Here is a 14,656-nt window from a genome sequence, read left to right as displayed (position 1 = left end):
GGGCTTAAGAGTAGGGGTGGGCACTAGAGAGGCATAAAAGGAGCCCACGTGGAGCGTGAATGATAGTATCTGGGGCCAAGCAGCATCACCTCCTCAGCTCCCAGCCACCGGCCACCGCCTGCCGAAAAATAAATATTCTTTGCATTATGTAGAGGAAGATACTTTTTCCAAGAGATGATGATGATTATATTATGGATTTTGAATAATAGTGACAAATCTAGCTGTAGTTTGTGTATGTGTGAAGTACAGATTATGCCACATGCCATAATTAGTCAACTTGCAACTCTTCCAAGTTGATGTAACTTTATTTTTCAACAAATATTATTTGGTTAAATGCATGCCCTTGTGAAAAGAAGAAAACCTCTACTCTTCTAGGAGTGAAATAAAAAGTATTTATTAAAGGGTAACACACAGTAGTTCACCCTTCCAATGGAGATCAAAGGAAAGATAGGGAGTTAATGATTGATTGTAGATAAAGCCAACTTCAGCTAGAAATGCTTTCAAAGGTAAAAACTAAGCCATTTGGCTAGGAAGAAATGAGTTTCCACCAAAGTTAGTGGTGTCAGATAACTGGATTATATATGATCATAGTTAATTATACATGATTATAGGTGTAGTGGTTACATAATTTTATGTCAACTTGATAAAAGAATGGAGGGTGGCATCTAGCCTGTCCATCAGATTCCAGCCTGATGATGCCCCCATTTGGTGTATGGCCTTCTCAAGAGGATTGTGGGGACTTCCTCTCTTCCTCCCTGGAGGCGGGACACTCTCTCTGTTTCACCTTCCTATTGAAGAGCCACAAGGAGCCGTGCTGGTGGTGGCCAGAGCCCTGGAGATGCATCCACCACCAGTGGATGCACAGGACTTTTTACCGACTGGCCTGTGATCTTCCTGCATTTGCTATCATTGCATGTGTTGTGTGAGTCAAAGAGGATTTTATGGACTAGTTTTGGGCTAATATCAGACTTATTATGGACTTGATCCAGACTGAGCTGGGTTGTTTTCTTAATGTGAAATTACTCTTTGATATAAAGTTCTCTTACACACATATGAGTGTCTCTGGATTTGTTTCTCTAATCTACCCAGATTGGCATAATAGTCATGAACATATTTTTGAGGGGAAAAATGCTTACATCTTGACACATTCTTCCAAAATGGTTTATTTACTGACTTTATATTCCCTGAGGATGTATGTTTGCTCCATCATTCTTGGGTCTGACACAAGTACTTCTAACTTAAAAGTTTTCCATTTACATTCCACTGTTTTGATTAAGCCTCCACTATTGAATATGGGACCACTGGTCATTGAATAAGGAAGACCGAAGAAGAATCGATGGATTCGCATTATGGTGCAAGAGTATTCAAAGTGCCATGGATGCAAAAAGGACACACGGATCTGTACTGCAAGAAGTAAGGCCAGAGTGATCCTTGAAGGCAAGGATGGCAAGACTTTGTCTTACCTACTTTGGATATATTGTCGGGAGACGACCATTCCCTGGAGAAGGACATCATGTTTGGTAAAGTGGAGGGGCAGCAAAAAAGAGGAAGGCCCCCAATGAGATGGATTGCACAGTGGCTGCATATATGGGTTCAGGCACAGGAATGAGTGTGAAGATGATGCAGAACTGTGCCATGTTTCGTTCAGTTGTGCATATGGCCACGGTGGGCTGCTGCCGAATCAATGGCTAACAACAGCACTGGAGTGTTGGTCACCCACAATAATAAAGTACTTTTTATCTGCAAGGATTTTGTCTTCTTAAGGAACTCTGCTTAACAAAAATTATTTTCTTCAACTCACCAATCTACTAGGCCTAATGTTTGATAAGTTACATCTTAATGAACAAAGTCATGCTCAAGGAATATTTCTTATAACAGAATAATAAAGATCAAGATAAAACTTACCTAATGAGACAAAAGAGATTGCAGAAATTAGACACTGTGCATCGCATATGGGAAATAAAGTGAGCAATATTACTAGTACAAAGAATATAAACACAACAATTGGTTTTAATAATGGAATTGCTATTTTATGCCAGTGGGTCTCAATCTTCCTAAGGCCACGACACTTTAATATAGTTCCTCATGTTGTGGTGACCCCACAACCATAAAATTATTTTCATTGCTACCTCATAACAGTCATTTTGCTTCTGTTATGAATCGAGGGACACCTGTGAAAGAGTTGTTCAACCATCAAAGGGGTCACGACCTACAAGAGTACTGATATTGAGGTCCATTAGGTTTAGATCAGAAGTGCTGATCATAGTCATTTTAGTACTAATTTCTTGGAATTCATGAGTGGAATTATTTAAAATACTAAATATATTCCATCAGAATATTGACAAGCGCCATAATTTCTTCTAACCTTGAGGTACAGAAATAGAAGATAAATGAGTGTATCACTCAAATACAGATTTGGACGAGTGAGCTCTTAAAAGAGGGATATCAACTGGAAGAGGTAAATCAGTTGATATTTGACCTTCTGGCAGCTGGGCATTGGGCCTCTACTTGAGTACTCCCTTAATGCAAGAACACTTTGCTCTAATAAACAGGCATTCCATGATGCTCACCTTCCCGACACGATCACTGAAGACAAAGCGGGTACATAAGCCAATGTGGTAAAGAAAGCTGATGGTGCCCGGCTATCAACAGATATAGCATTTGGGTTCTTAAAGGCTTGAAGATAAACAAGTGGCCATCTAGCTGAGAAGTAACAAAATCCACATGGAAAAAGCACACCAGCCTGTGTGATCACAAGGTGTCGATAGGATCAGATATCAGGCATCAAAGAACAAAAAAATCATATCATTGTGAATGAGGGGGAGTGCAGAGTAGAGACCCAAAGCCCATCTGTAGGCAACTGGACATCCCCTTACAGAAGAGTTTCTGGGAGGAGATAAGCCAGTCAAGGTGCAGGATAGCACCGATGAAACATAAAACCTTCTCTAGTTCTGTAATGCTCCCCTACTATCATGATCCCAATTCTACCTTACAAATCCAGCTAGACCAGAGGATGTACACTGGTACAGATCAAAGCTGGAAACACAGGGAATCCAGGACAGATAAACCCCTCAGGATTAATAATGAGAGTGACGATACCAGGAGGGGAAGGGGAAGGTAGGGGAGAAGGGGAACCGATCATAATGATCTACGTATAACCTCTTCCCTGGGGGATGGACAACAGAAAAGTGGGTGAAAGTAGACTTCGGATTGTGTAAGACATGAAAAAATAATAATTTATAAATTATCAAGGGTTCGTGAGGGAGGAAGGGTGGAGGAGGCGGGGGTGGGGGGTGGGGGAATGAAAGCTGATACCAAGGACTCAAGTAGAAAGAAAATGTTTGAGAATGATGATGGCAGAAAATGTACAACTGTGCTTGACACAATGGATATATGTATGGATTGTGAGATATATATAAGATATATATATATATATTTGACCTTCAATTCAGCTCAGTCTATAGTATATCTGCTAATCTATTCTGGTGAGAACTAAGGCCAGAGTTAGAGCAAATTAACAAGAATCAGGAAAAGAGAAGAATTCTTACTATAGCAAGCACAGTGCTATTAATTTCTGATGTAGTTGATTTTTACATTAAAAGAGAGAAATAAAGAAAAGGGTTTTTTTCCTCCAGAGACTAGATTATTCAACATCAGTAAGATTCACCTTATAACGATTCTTTTCATTTACTCCATCCTATGTACTTAATTTTGTTTCTATGAAATTCTATGTCAGCGGCAGTCTGAGAATTACCTCCATTTCTACATAAGAGTTTCAGAAATGTTGATTCAGTCCAATGGTATCCACATTTGAAATATTATAGTTCTTTACAAAAGTTTGAAATAGTCTCCCCTTTTTAAACATTTCATGGTGGCTTGGGTAAAATTTTACAGAGCAAATTAGTTTTCCACTCAACAAGCTACGCACATTTTGTTTCATGACACTAGTTTTGAACCCCTCCATGCAACGGCAAGCACGCTTCCCACGTCTTACCTGGGTTCCCTGTTTCTCTTGTCTTCATTTCCTGTCCCTTCCTGCCCTTTGAACTTTATTTTGGAGTGTAAACATATTTTGGCCAAGTATTTTTGGTGAATTGAAAAAGCAAAACTTATGTGCAGATGGCACCTTAAAAATAGGTGTGGTTAATGTATAACAATGGGTTTGTTTTTAGTGAAAGGCTTCATGGGAATTAAAATATAATGCATAGACAGATCAAATAAGTTTAAAATAAAAAAATCTCTAAACATAAAAATTAGTTTTAAAAATAGCTTCAGATATAATAATAATTTTGAGACGTAAGACTAAATAGTTAAAATATACCAAAATAATCAAGTCTCTAAACATTTGAATAGTAATAAAAATTTCTATGGATAAACAATATGGATTCCACAAGCAATACTTTGGGGGTTGGTGATGCTTGATGCTAGAAGCAAAGTTGCAATCTAGTCAGAAATACCAAAGTTATGTGCTTGCTATCTAATATCAGGGAAATATTGACATACACATAAAGTTTAGCCTAAGGAAAATTTGGCATGTGTCCTGATTTGGTAACATGTTTCATGTCATCCATAGCACATTAAATAAAGTAAATATTTTCTTTTTTAAACGTTCTTCTCTTTATAACACAGAAGTAAATATTTTATGCCTTTATGAAAAATTTTCAAAGTTAGCAGGAGCTTATTACAGGTTACTAAAAAATTACTGTAAAAAATTTTAATGGTAAAATTTAACCTCCTCCCTCCCACAAAGCCACATGGATTCAACATGAACTCAGCAATTTATTCTAAGAACCTGAATCCTTTCCTTCAAGGATGATCATATAAGGATAAAAGCAATTGTTTAATCCAGTATTAAATAAGTTTTTACTATTTTATAAGTGATAGACATAATTTTATGTTGTTTTACATTAAAAATTTTTTATTCTTATAAATTAACCTCTTAAACACAATAAATAAGAACTTTGACTGTAGCAAATAAATTAATACTTTTTATCCCTTGTAGTACAGCCCTTTCACTGGTAAAAATAAACGTACTTCTTACCAGATCTATATAAGTGACTTTCAAAGGGTTCATGGGATAATGGAAACTTTCCATGAATTTTTTGAAGCCCATGGATGTATAATCTTTTTCCATTCTCTATGGCATAAAAAATAAGAGCTTAGAGTTTCTATTTTTTTACCTAAATCATTTTATTGGAGGCTCGTACAACTCTTATCACATCCATTGTGTCAAGCACATCCATACATTTGTTGCCATCATCATTTTCAAAACATTTTCTTTCTACTTGAGCCTTTGGTATCAGCTCCTCATTTTCCCCTCCCTCAGCCACTCTCCCTCCCTCATGAACCCTAGATAATTTGTTATTTATTATTATTTTTTCATGTCTTGCCCTGTCAAATGTCTCCCTTTACATTACCCCCTTATCGGTTGTCCATCCCCCTGGGAGGGGGCTATATATAGGTCACTGTTATCCGTTCCCCCTTTATAGGTTTCTATTTTAATGACTGAGTTAGTCTAGGTAGACTAGAGAAAACAAATCCACAGAAACTCATGTATGTATAAAAGAGTTTTATATAAAGGGTAAGTGTACATTAAGAAAGTATTCCAATCCAGTGCTGTCCAAGCCCATAAGTCTGACATTAGCCCATATGCCCGACTTCAATCTACAAAGCCCTCCTCAAACTCACAAAACACACACAATGACACTGAATGCAGGAGGAAAGCCAAATCAGTGAGTGTGTAAGCATCTCAGCACTAACAGAGATCTCCATGCGGCTGCTCCAGCACCCAGGGCTGCATCAGGGTAGGTCCCTTTGGCTTCTCCTCAGGGATGTCTCACAGGAAGTCAGCCTTGCAAGCTGAGGCAGAGAACTAAGATAGCTGCACCCTGGTCCAACCATCAGAGAACAAGAGACCAGAGAACAAGAAAGATGAGGCTAACCGAGCCATGTATCTCTCTGGCCTTCAGTTAATCCCACATGTGTTTATTGGCCAGGTTGGCACAATAAACCTTAACTTCCACAATGACTATTAATTCAATCCAATATCACTGAACTACCCAGAAATCTTGGAAATTAACTTAGGTACATACATCACAAAACAGAATTACTGTTAATGTAAAGTTTGTCTCAGTAGCCTCTATTTCCATTCAAACCTTTACTGTTTCTTATTTTTTCTCAATTTAACCTTTTATTTGTCCCTAGGTTTTTTATAGTGTTAATCTACCTAATTTCTGATAACTGTATGAAAACAGCATTTTGATAATTTTATAACTCATTACTGTCCACATCATTTCTCTTTCTTTTGTCTTAAAAAGGTTATCAGTTAGTTGGGAGGAAGCTTTTCAAACTTTCTCTGGAGCAGTGTGGGTCTCAAGAAAGAATCAGATAATCTCAATTTATTTACATATTTTTAAACTGACCTAGGTATTGAGAAAGACAAGAGATAAAGTATTTTTCTTGTAAAATTTCTTACTGTCTTGGTAAGCACTTTAGCCTTTGTTCTCATTCTGTTCTAGAACTCATAAAAATTGCTCCCTTTTCCTAAATAAAACCACTTCATATAATATTTTTACCAATTTTCTGAAGAAATATTTTGATTTTAAGGATTTGCTTTTAAGGTTGACATAAGTATAGCAACTTTCGTCTGAATGAATTTATTTTCATGAACCACTGGGAATATTAGGATTATTTCATTTATATTCTATGATTTTGTCATAAAATTGATCAAAATCAAGTTACTTGAAGGAATATTGTAATCCAATTTAATAATACCATCCTGTAGTGGACAGAAATATCTTAACCTGGCTTTTCTACCCAAGTCTTAGTAACCCCCACATATGAGTGGATGGGGTTATGTGAATAGAGTGTGTATAACAGTAATAGACAGGCTGGGTCAATTTTTATTATCACCCCTCTGGCTATAAGGAAGCACCACTCTTGAGAAGGAAACAGCAGAGAAGGAATGCCTAAAGACCTTGGAAGAACACTTTCAAGATCTCTGTCTGAAGTGGCAAAGGCCACTGGGACCAGATGCATCAGAGACGTTGGCATGGAGACTCAGAGAAGCAGTGTTGAGACTATGGTGAATGTTCTCCTCAGCTGTCCTAAGGCTATGAGATTGTGGGACGAAGAGACAAGAAGATTGGCTTCCTGACCCATCGGGGCAAAGGCCAAGGGATCATGTGACTGAGAGACATAGGACTGCAGAGAGACTTAGCTACCACCTGGTGAGAGGCTGAGAACCAGAGACTTGGCTGCTAGCTAAGGAGAACAAGGAATCTATCCTTATGGTGGGCTGATGGTTCCTTGTGGTACCCCATTGATTTTTTTTTTTTATTGTCTTCTCTCTTTTTTTAATTGAAGGTTTCTCGTAGGCCCAAACATGTGGCTGTCAGTGACTGGAGGGGAGGGGGGTGGGGAGAGCAGCCGGAGCGGGGCGGGTCATCTTAATTTTCCACTCACACACAGTACTAAAGGAACAAGCACGGACTCACTACTGCAGTTAGAAGTTGGCAGCCTGGAAAAGGGGGGATGGAGAGTGGACGTTAATCAAAAAAATACAACCCCCTTCCCCAACTGGGGGGACTGGGAGGGAACTTGGTCTGTTTCAACAAAGGAATCAAAGATCAGAAGCCATTTGGGAAGGCCAGAGCCATCGGGGCGGAGGGAGGTGGGCTGGTCCAGGGGTTGGGGGGGCTGTTTGGCAACTGGGGCGAAGGGATTGCCCTCCCCCTGCTGGGGTCCCCCCAGCCTCTCCGGTCTGGCAGGAAGGGGGCAGCCTGCAGCCCCCGCAGGCAGGTCTGGGGCTGCCGGGTGCTCCTGGCAGGGGTGGAGGGGGCTCACAAGGGCTTGCCCTCCAGGGAGCTGACGGCGCTGCCCCCCAGCTTCTCGGCCAGGGTGCAGCGGTCCTTAACCTCCTCGTAGCAGTTTGCTTGTAATTCGTGTTTGATTCCCGTCAGCTTCTTCTTGATGGCTTCCTTGGAGCTGGCGTAGATCATTTTGCTCTTAAGGGGTGCACACGCGGGAGCCCAGAAGATGAACACCAGGTCCTCCTTTTTGCTCTCCTTGGTCTCGTAGGTGGCGTCGTACAGAGCGGAGCGGCAGTCCTTGTCAGGCAGCATCTTGACGAAGGTGGCGTAAGGGTCATCCACCGTCTGGCCCACGTCCCCAACCAGGATCTCCTTGCCCTCCTCCAGGATGATGTTCTTCTTGTCCTCGCTCAGGCAGAAGAGCACGGCCTTCTTGCGCTTCTTGACCTCCTCCGGTGTCGAGGACTTGCGCACCTTCATGTCATTGAACACTTTGATAACTCCGTCGGAGACAGCCACACCAGAAGCCATGTTTCCGGAAGCGAGAAGAATATGGCAGAGAGAGGAAGAGAAGATGGGAGCCGCTGCAGCTGCTGCCGGGACCCGACTGAACCACCCCATTGATTTTTGCTAATAAATTCCCTCAAATGTATTGTCCGTGAGTTCTGTGGCCATTGCGATGAATTATGGAACCCAACATAAACGTAGAGTGGCATGGGAGGAATTGTGGCAATAGGGAAGCTAGGGGAACGCAGTCATGCTGTTTATTGCACATCCCAAGGTACTAAATAGTTAAAATTTTATAACCCCGTCTTCTTCATGCTTTATAGCACTCGGTCGAGAAAGCATTTAGAATAGTTTGTCCTTTTTAAGGCCTTGTTATACCATTGAAAATAAACACTTGATCATTTTAGCACACCTTTCAAATAGACCACTTCGTATCAAGTTTTCACATAATAGGTAGTGAAAGCCCCACCTCACAAGCAGCAGTTTTTCTTGGAGGAGAAAAAAAAAAAACTAAGACTGCCTACCAAAGAAAATCCTAGCAACTTCTAATCAAGGCTTCCTGAGACAGGACAGAAATTCAGACTCAAAATGAAGCAGACAAAGCACATAAATTCACCTCTCTGTGAGGTTAGCTCAAAAGGCAGGTTTATACTCAACACCACAGAAAACAAACATATAGAGAATTCTCTTTCTTAAAATGTATACCAAAATCTTCGATAAGACCAACTCAAATGGAAAAACGAGTCCTTGATAAACTCACTAAGTAGCCAGAAATTTTATGCAGATAGATTTTATTCAGATTCTCTGACTAAAAGTGGACGTTAAACAACAGTGCTAAAAAAAAGCAATGCAAATTGGTACTCATTTTCCAGTTGATGGCTAAAATTTTAAGTTACTTCAACTATATTCACGTTAGCATATTTATAAATATGAACCCAAAGCTAGTTTCTCAGTGTGAGAGTAGAGGATCAGAACCCAGGCTCAGTTACCAAGGATGTTAAGAGTCTTTTTCTCTGTGGTTGAACTTTGGTTTCCCAGAGTCAAATAAAATTCCTTGAAGAATAAGTTGTTGAAGTCATTGAATGCAAAAACAATGATAGGTAAACCCCAACCTTATTCACAATATTAAAGCTTGAGGGAAATCTTTCTAGTAGGGATTCTACCATGGGGTTTGGTTAATGCTTTGTTTCATTGTACCTCCATTTCATGAGTTTCCTTGTGGCTGGTGGGTAACCTAGTGCTCTAGCCCATCTCATAACCTACATATTTTGTTGCTGTTGTTAACTGGGTTTTTAAAAATTTAAATAATGTGATCCATATAGTATATTTGTATTTCCAGAATGATTTTTTTAATTAGGGACTCATACAACTCTTACCACAATCCATACACACACAAATTGTATAAAGCACATTTGTACATGCTTTGCCCTAATCATTTTCAAAGCATTTGCTCTCCACTTAAGCCCTTTGCATCAGGTCCTCTTTTTCCCCTCCCTCCCCCCTCCCCCCTCCCTCATGAGCCCTTGATAATTTATAAATTATTATTTTGTCATATCTTGCCCTATCCGGCGTCTCCCTTCACCCCCTTTTCTGTTGTCCGTCCCCCAGGGAGGAGGTCACATGTAGATCCTTGTAATCGGTTCCCCTTTCCAACCCACTCACCCTCTACCCTCCCAGTATCGCCCCTCACACCCCTGGTCCTGAAGCTACCATCCACCCTGGATTCCCTATGCCTCCGGCTCCTATCTGCACCAGTGTACAACCTCTGCTCTATCCAGACTTGCAAGGTAGAATTCAGATCATGGTAGTGGGGGGGGGGAGGGGGAAAAGCATTTAGGAACTGGAGGAAAGCTGTATTCTTCATGGGTGCTACATCGCACCCTGACTGACTCATCTCCTCCCCTAGACCCCTCTGTGAGGGGATCTCCAGTGGCCGACAAATGGGCTTTGGGTCTCCACTCTGCACTTCCCCCTTCATTCACTATGGTAAGATTTTTTCTTTATGATGCTTTATACCTGATCCCTTCGACACCTCGTGCTTGCACAGGCTGGTGTGCTTCTAGCATGTGGGCTTTGTTGCTCCTGAGCTAGATGGCCGCTTGTTCACCTTCAAGCCTTTAAGACCCCAGACACTATCTCTTTTGATACCCGGGCACCATCAACTTTCTTCGCCACCTTTGCTTATGCACCTGTTTGTCCTCAGCGAGCATATCATGGAGGTGTGCACCCAATATGATTTTGTTTGTTTTTTGATGTCTGATAACTGATTTACTCGAGTGAAGGTCTACAGAGCAGATTATAGTTCTACATTCAACAATTTTGATTTAACTCATCCATCCCAATCTCCTCAATATACCATCCCTTATCCCACTTCCTCCTTGCTTCCTGTCTTTATCTTTCCTTCTTTCCTAACCCTCTGAACATTGTTCTTAGGTAAACGCTTCCCTTTTTATTTTGAATGGTTGATTATTCGAATGCTGAGGTGAGTTCAGTTCCATACCTGAAGGCTAAGGACCATAACCTTGAGACCCCCACCAATTTCTATCTGACCAATAATCCTGGTATCTCTTACAATTTTCAGTTCTGTTCCATTTTTCTCCCACTCTATTCAGGCCTTTCTAATGCGATCCTTTCAGAGCAGTTGTTAGTGGTAGTTGGAAACCATCTAATTCTTCTGGCCTCAAAAGGTTGTGGAGACATAATTGTGTGGTCCGTTAATCCACTGGTCGAATGGTTTCCATGTATCTTTAAATTTTCATCATTCTTCTTTACTCTTGATGGGAAGAGACTAATCATTGTACCTTGGCTCATGCCCACATATTGTTATGTCTTAAAATTCCTAGATTCCTTGTAACAGTAATACAAAACTTAGTTTGTTTCCAAACTTAATTAATTAATTCTGCTTGCTAGACATAATTTCTTATTTTGGATCTTAAATATACTGGTCTCTACACTTAGAAAGTACCCCAGAGCAGCCACTGATTTTCTGAACTATCTCAAGTGAAGTTAAGTGAGACAGACAAGAAAATGCATGGTGAGAGACCATAATGCTTATCTGTGTAGTGATCCAGCATCCCAGAAGGTGGCCCCAGATTACCTTTAGACATGGGATTTCACGTTATAATAACAGTAACAACAAACTTTAACTTATAAGTGTCTAAGAAAATCAACAATAAAACCTAAAGAGTTAACGATGCAAGGGTTTGGACTCAAGAGGTTTTATAATCTTCAATGATCCTAAGAATTTGCAGAGTAAGGATTGGCCCAGCAAGTATTGTGCCTATGGCTGGCAGATGCCTTTAGGATCATGAAAGATAATGTATCTTTGAAGTTCTGCTTCTGATACCAGAAATATCAAAGAACAAATCTCTTGTTAGCAGTGAAAGTAAAGGAGCATTATTGAGGAACAATACAGCTTCAGCTGGGCAACACTAAGCAAATATGCAAAACTATCCATTGTTTAAAGGGAGTGCATGGAGAACAAAGGAACGGTAGAGGGTTAATGATTAATTGTGGTTAAGACCAGCTTCAGTTTGAAATTCTTTAAAATGTAGAAGCAAGCCACTTGGCTCGGAAGGAGTGATAGACCACTAAGGTGAGTGGTCCCAGCTGGTTTTGTTGTGCATGATTCTACTTAGTTGTATATGATTAGAGTCATGAACACATTTTTCCCCTGGGAACCAAATGTTTACATCTTGACACATTCTTCCCAAAATAGTTTACATTCTGACCTTTTGTTTTCTGGGAATGCATATTGGCCCCATCATTTTTACAGCTGACAGGAGCGCCTCCAGTTTGAAGCTTCCCTTTACACATATTTAAACTTGTATGCAAAGGTTATAATTATAGCAGGAAATTGGTGGGTCAGTGGAGGTTAAATCTGCCTGTCCTGTCATACATTAGGAATGATTTCTTGGAAACTTAGTCCAGATTTTCAACCAACATTTGCTGTCTCAACACACTGTTGTAGCTTCAAGTAATAACTTTCCAATATTCCTTTTCTGACTGAGAGATTTGTACTTTGGGGAAGAACAACAATCAGCAGGTAACTAAATCATTTTTCAAACTGGGTTTGCATAAATGAGGCCAAAAAGACAGTGGAATATGAAGGTGTCACTTAACATTCATTAATGTACTCATAGGAATTTGATTCCAACTTGTGTGTAGAGTAAAACCATTTCACATGGTTTTCAAGACTGGTCTTTTGGAAGGAGTTTACAAGGTTCCTCTGGAGTCTGGATGAATTCAGGCCTTTTCAACTAGTCCTCAGCTGTTTAACCATTTGGGACTACCCAGGGACTCGTCAATTTAGACAACTCCACTGTATGGGCCCATACCACATGTGACCAATTTTGAGGATATTAAGCTTTGTAGGACTAAGTAGGAGTCCTGGTGGGTAGTGGTTATGTATCCGGCTGCTAACCAAAATGTCAGCAGGTATAGATCACCAGTCACCCCGTGGGAGAAAGTCAGATCTTTGTACTCCCGTTAAAAAGTTAAGGTCTCAGAAAAACACCAAGGCAATTCCACCTTGCCCTATAGGGTTGCTAGAAGTAGATGTCGATTCGATGGCAGTGAGTGAGCGGTCTAAAGATTGGAGATAATTGTTCTTCTTTGAAAAGCCTCACTTTCAGTTCTTGTGAAACAGGAAAGGAAAAAAAAAGTTTCAAGTAGTCCAGTCCAGGGCACTCGGGTTGTTTTTTTTTTTTTTTTGCTGCTAAGGACTAGAAGTTATATGTTGGGCTGCTAACCACAATGTCAGCAGCTCAAAACCACCAGCCACTTGGCGGGAGAAAGACAAAGTTGGGGTTTTCTACTCCCTTAAAGTTACAGTCTCCAAAACTTCACAGGAGCAGTTCTCCCCTCTCCTATAGGGCTGTGATGAGTGGGCATCAACTTGATGGGAATGGATTTAGTTTTTTGGTTCACCTGAAAAATAAAAATCGTCTTGCATGTAAATCCCCTATCCTCATTTTATATTTCTAAATTCACCCAAGCAAAGAAAGTGGTTGCACCACTCTTGGACTTCATACAAAAGATTTTTTTTAAAGATTATTGTTAAAAAATACCCCCCCATCACTTTTTCCTTGTGCAAAAGGCAGAAGAGGGTGTTTCTCTAAATCAATCCACAAATATTTATTGAGTTAGCACTGTGTGTTAGGCAGCTGTGCTCGTAGTACTTTAGACCATTATTATCAGTTCATTTAATGCTTACTTCCCACACTGTCACCACTGCTCACATTATTCTTACCGATCAATTAACTTTGTGTTAAAAGTTATTCCTCTGTGCCTCAAGGTAAAAGTAATAAATAAAAGTTGATGCTGAAAATGGCATACAATTTGTTTTTTGTTTTTTTAAGGTCAGCTCATCCTTTGAGGCGAGTAATTGGCACTGGATGGTGTTAGGCACATAATAAATGGAATACTTGTTCACTGCGGCTAATTTACCTTAAACCCACCAAATTGACCAATTTATCTCTATAAGGAATTAGGGAGGTGGCTTTTCAATGCTAATGAAAGGGAAATTGGGCATTGAATATATAAATGCATAATAGTACACAACGCTTTATCTTCACATTTCTGCCAGTAAATTTTAATGTCATGAAGTACAGAGAGATCGAGCTGCCCGATTAGCTGAGTTTGGATTCAGCTTGGCTTTGCAGCACCTGAATCAAGCCAGCTGGAGGAGATGACAAAAGTACTAGCTACATGGCCCCTTTAGCCATGCAGATGAGCCTGCCGCCCAACCCTAAACTGTCCGCCTGCCCGCCCGAGGTCCAGGGCTGCCTGACAGGGTGCGCAGCGGGGATTTCCGTCTCTCTGTTCGCCTCTTCGCGATCCCTAAGCAGATGGAGCCTCCTGGGGTGGCGAGCGCCAAAGGGAGCCTGAGCAAAGGCAGCAGTAAGAACCTAACCCTTGCCTCTCTCGGACTCTGCTAGGAACCTCGCGCCGCCCGCGCAGACTAGCCGGCTAGGCGTGGGGCTGTGATCTCACGAGCTCACACCTGTACCGGGAGGAAAGCGAGGGCGCCCCAGGTGTCTAGGGCTGGAAAGGATGAAAGGGAGCTGCTACCAAGCTTGTGCGGGCAGCCCGGCGGGGATTCGCTGTGGTGGCGGGGCGTGCGAGGCCAGGGATGCCTGGGTCACGGCCTGTGGGCACCACGGGATTAGGCGGCCTACAGAATTCCTTTTGCCTTTTTCCTTCTCCTTGCTGGGCGGTTGCCCAGTGACTGCAGTAGCTTTCCACTCACTTCACTTTTACACTTTCTGCCCAGGAGGCGCTCTCAGCGCGCTCGCACACCTGGCAGGGTGGTCAGGGGATCAAATCCTCCCGGGATT

The 14,656-nt window shown here is 41.2% G+C and overlaps 1 pseudogene; it reads right to left on the bottom strand.

Annotated features, from left to right (window-relative positions):
- Positions 1-7,325: 7,325 nt before the first annotated feature.
- On the bottom strand, positions 7,326-8,380 carry LOC142433873 (cofilin-1 pseudogene; annotated as a pseudogene).
- Between the last annotated feature and the right edge of the window lie 6,276 nt (positions 8,381-14,656).

Source organism: Tenrec ecaudatus, chromosome X (genome assembly GCF_050624435.1).
Source record: "Tenrec ecaudatus isolate mTenEca1 chromosome X, mTenEca1.hap1, whole genome shotgun sequence".
NCBI lineage: Eukaryota > Metazoa > Chordata > Mammalia > Afrosoricida > Tenrecidae > Tenrec > Tenrec ecaudatus.
The sequence above is the reverse complement of the archived record's forward strand: the minus strand, read 5'-3'. Positions and strand labels throughout refer to the sequence as shown.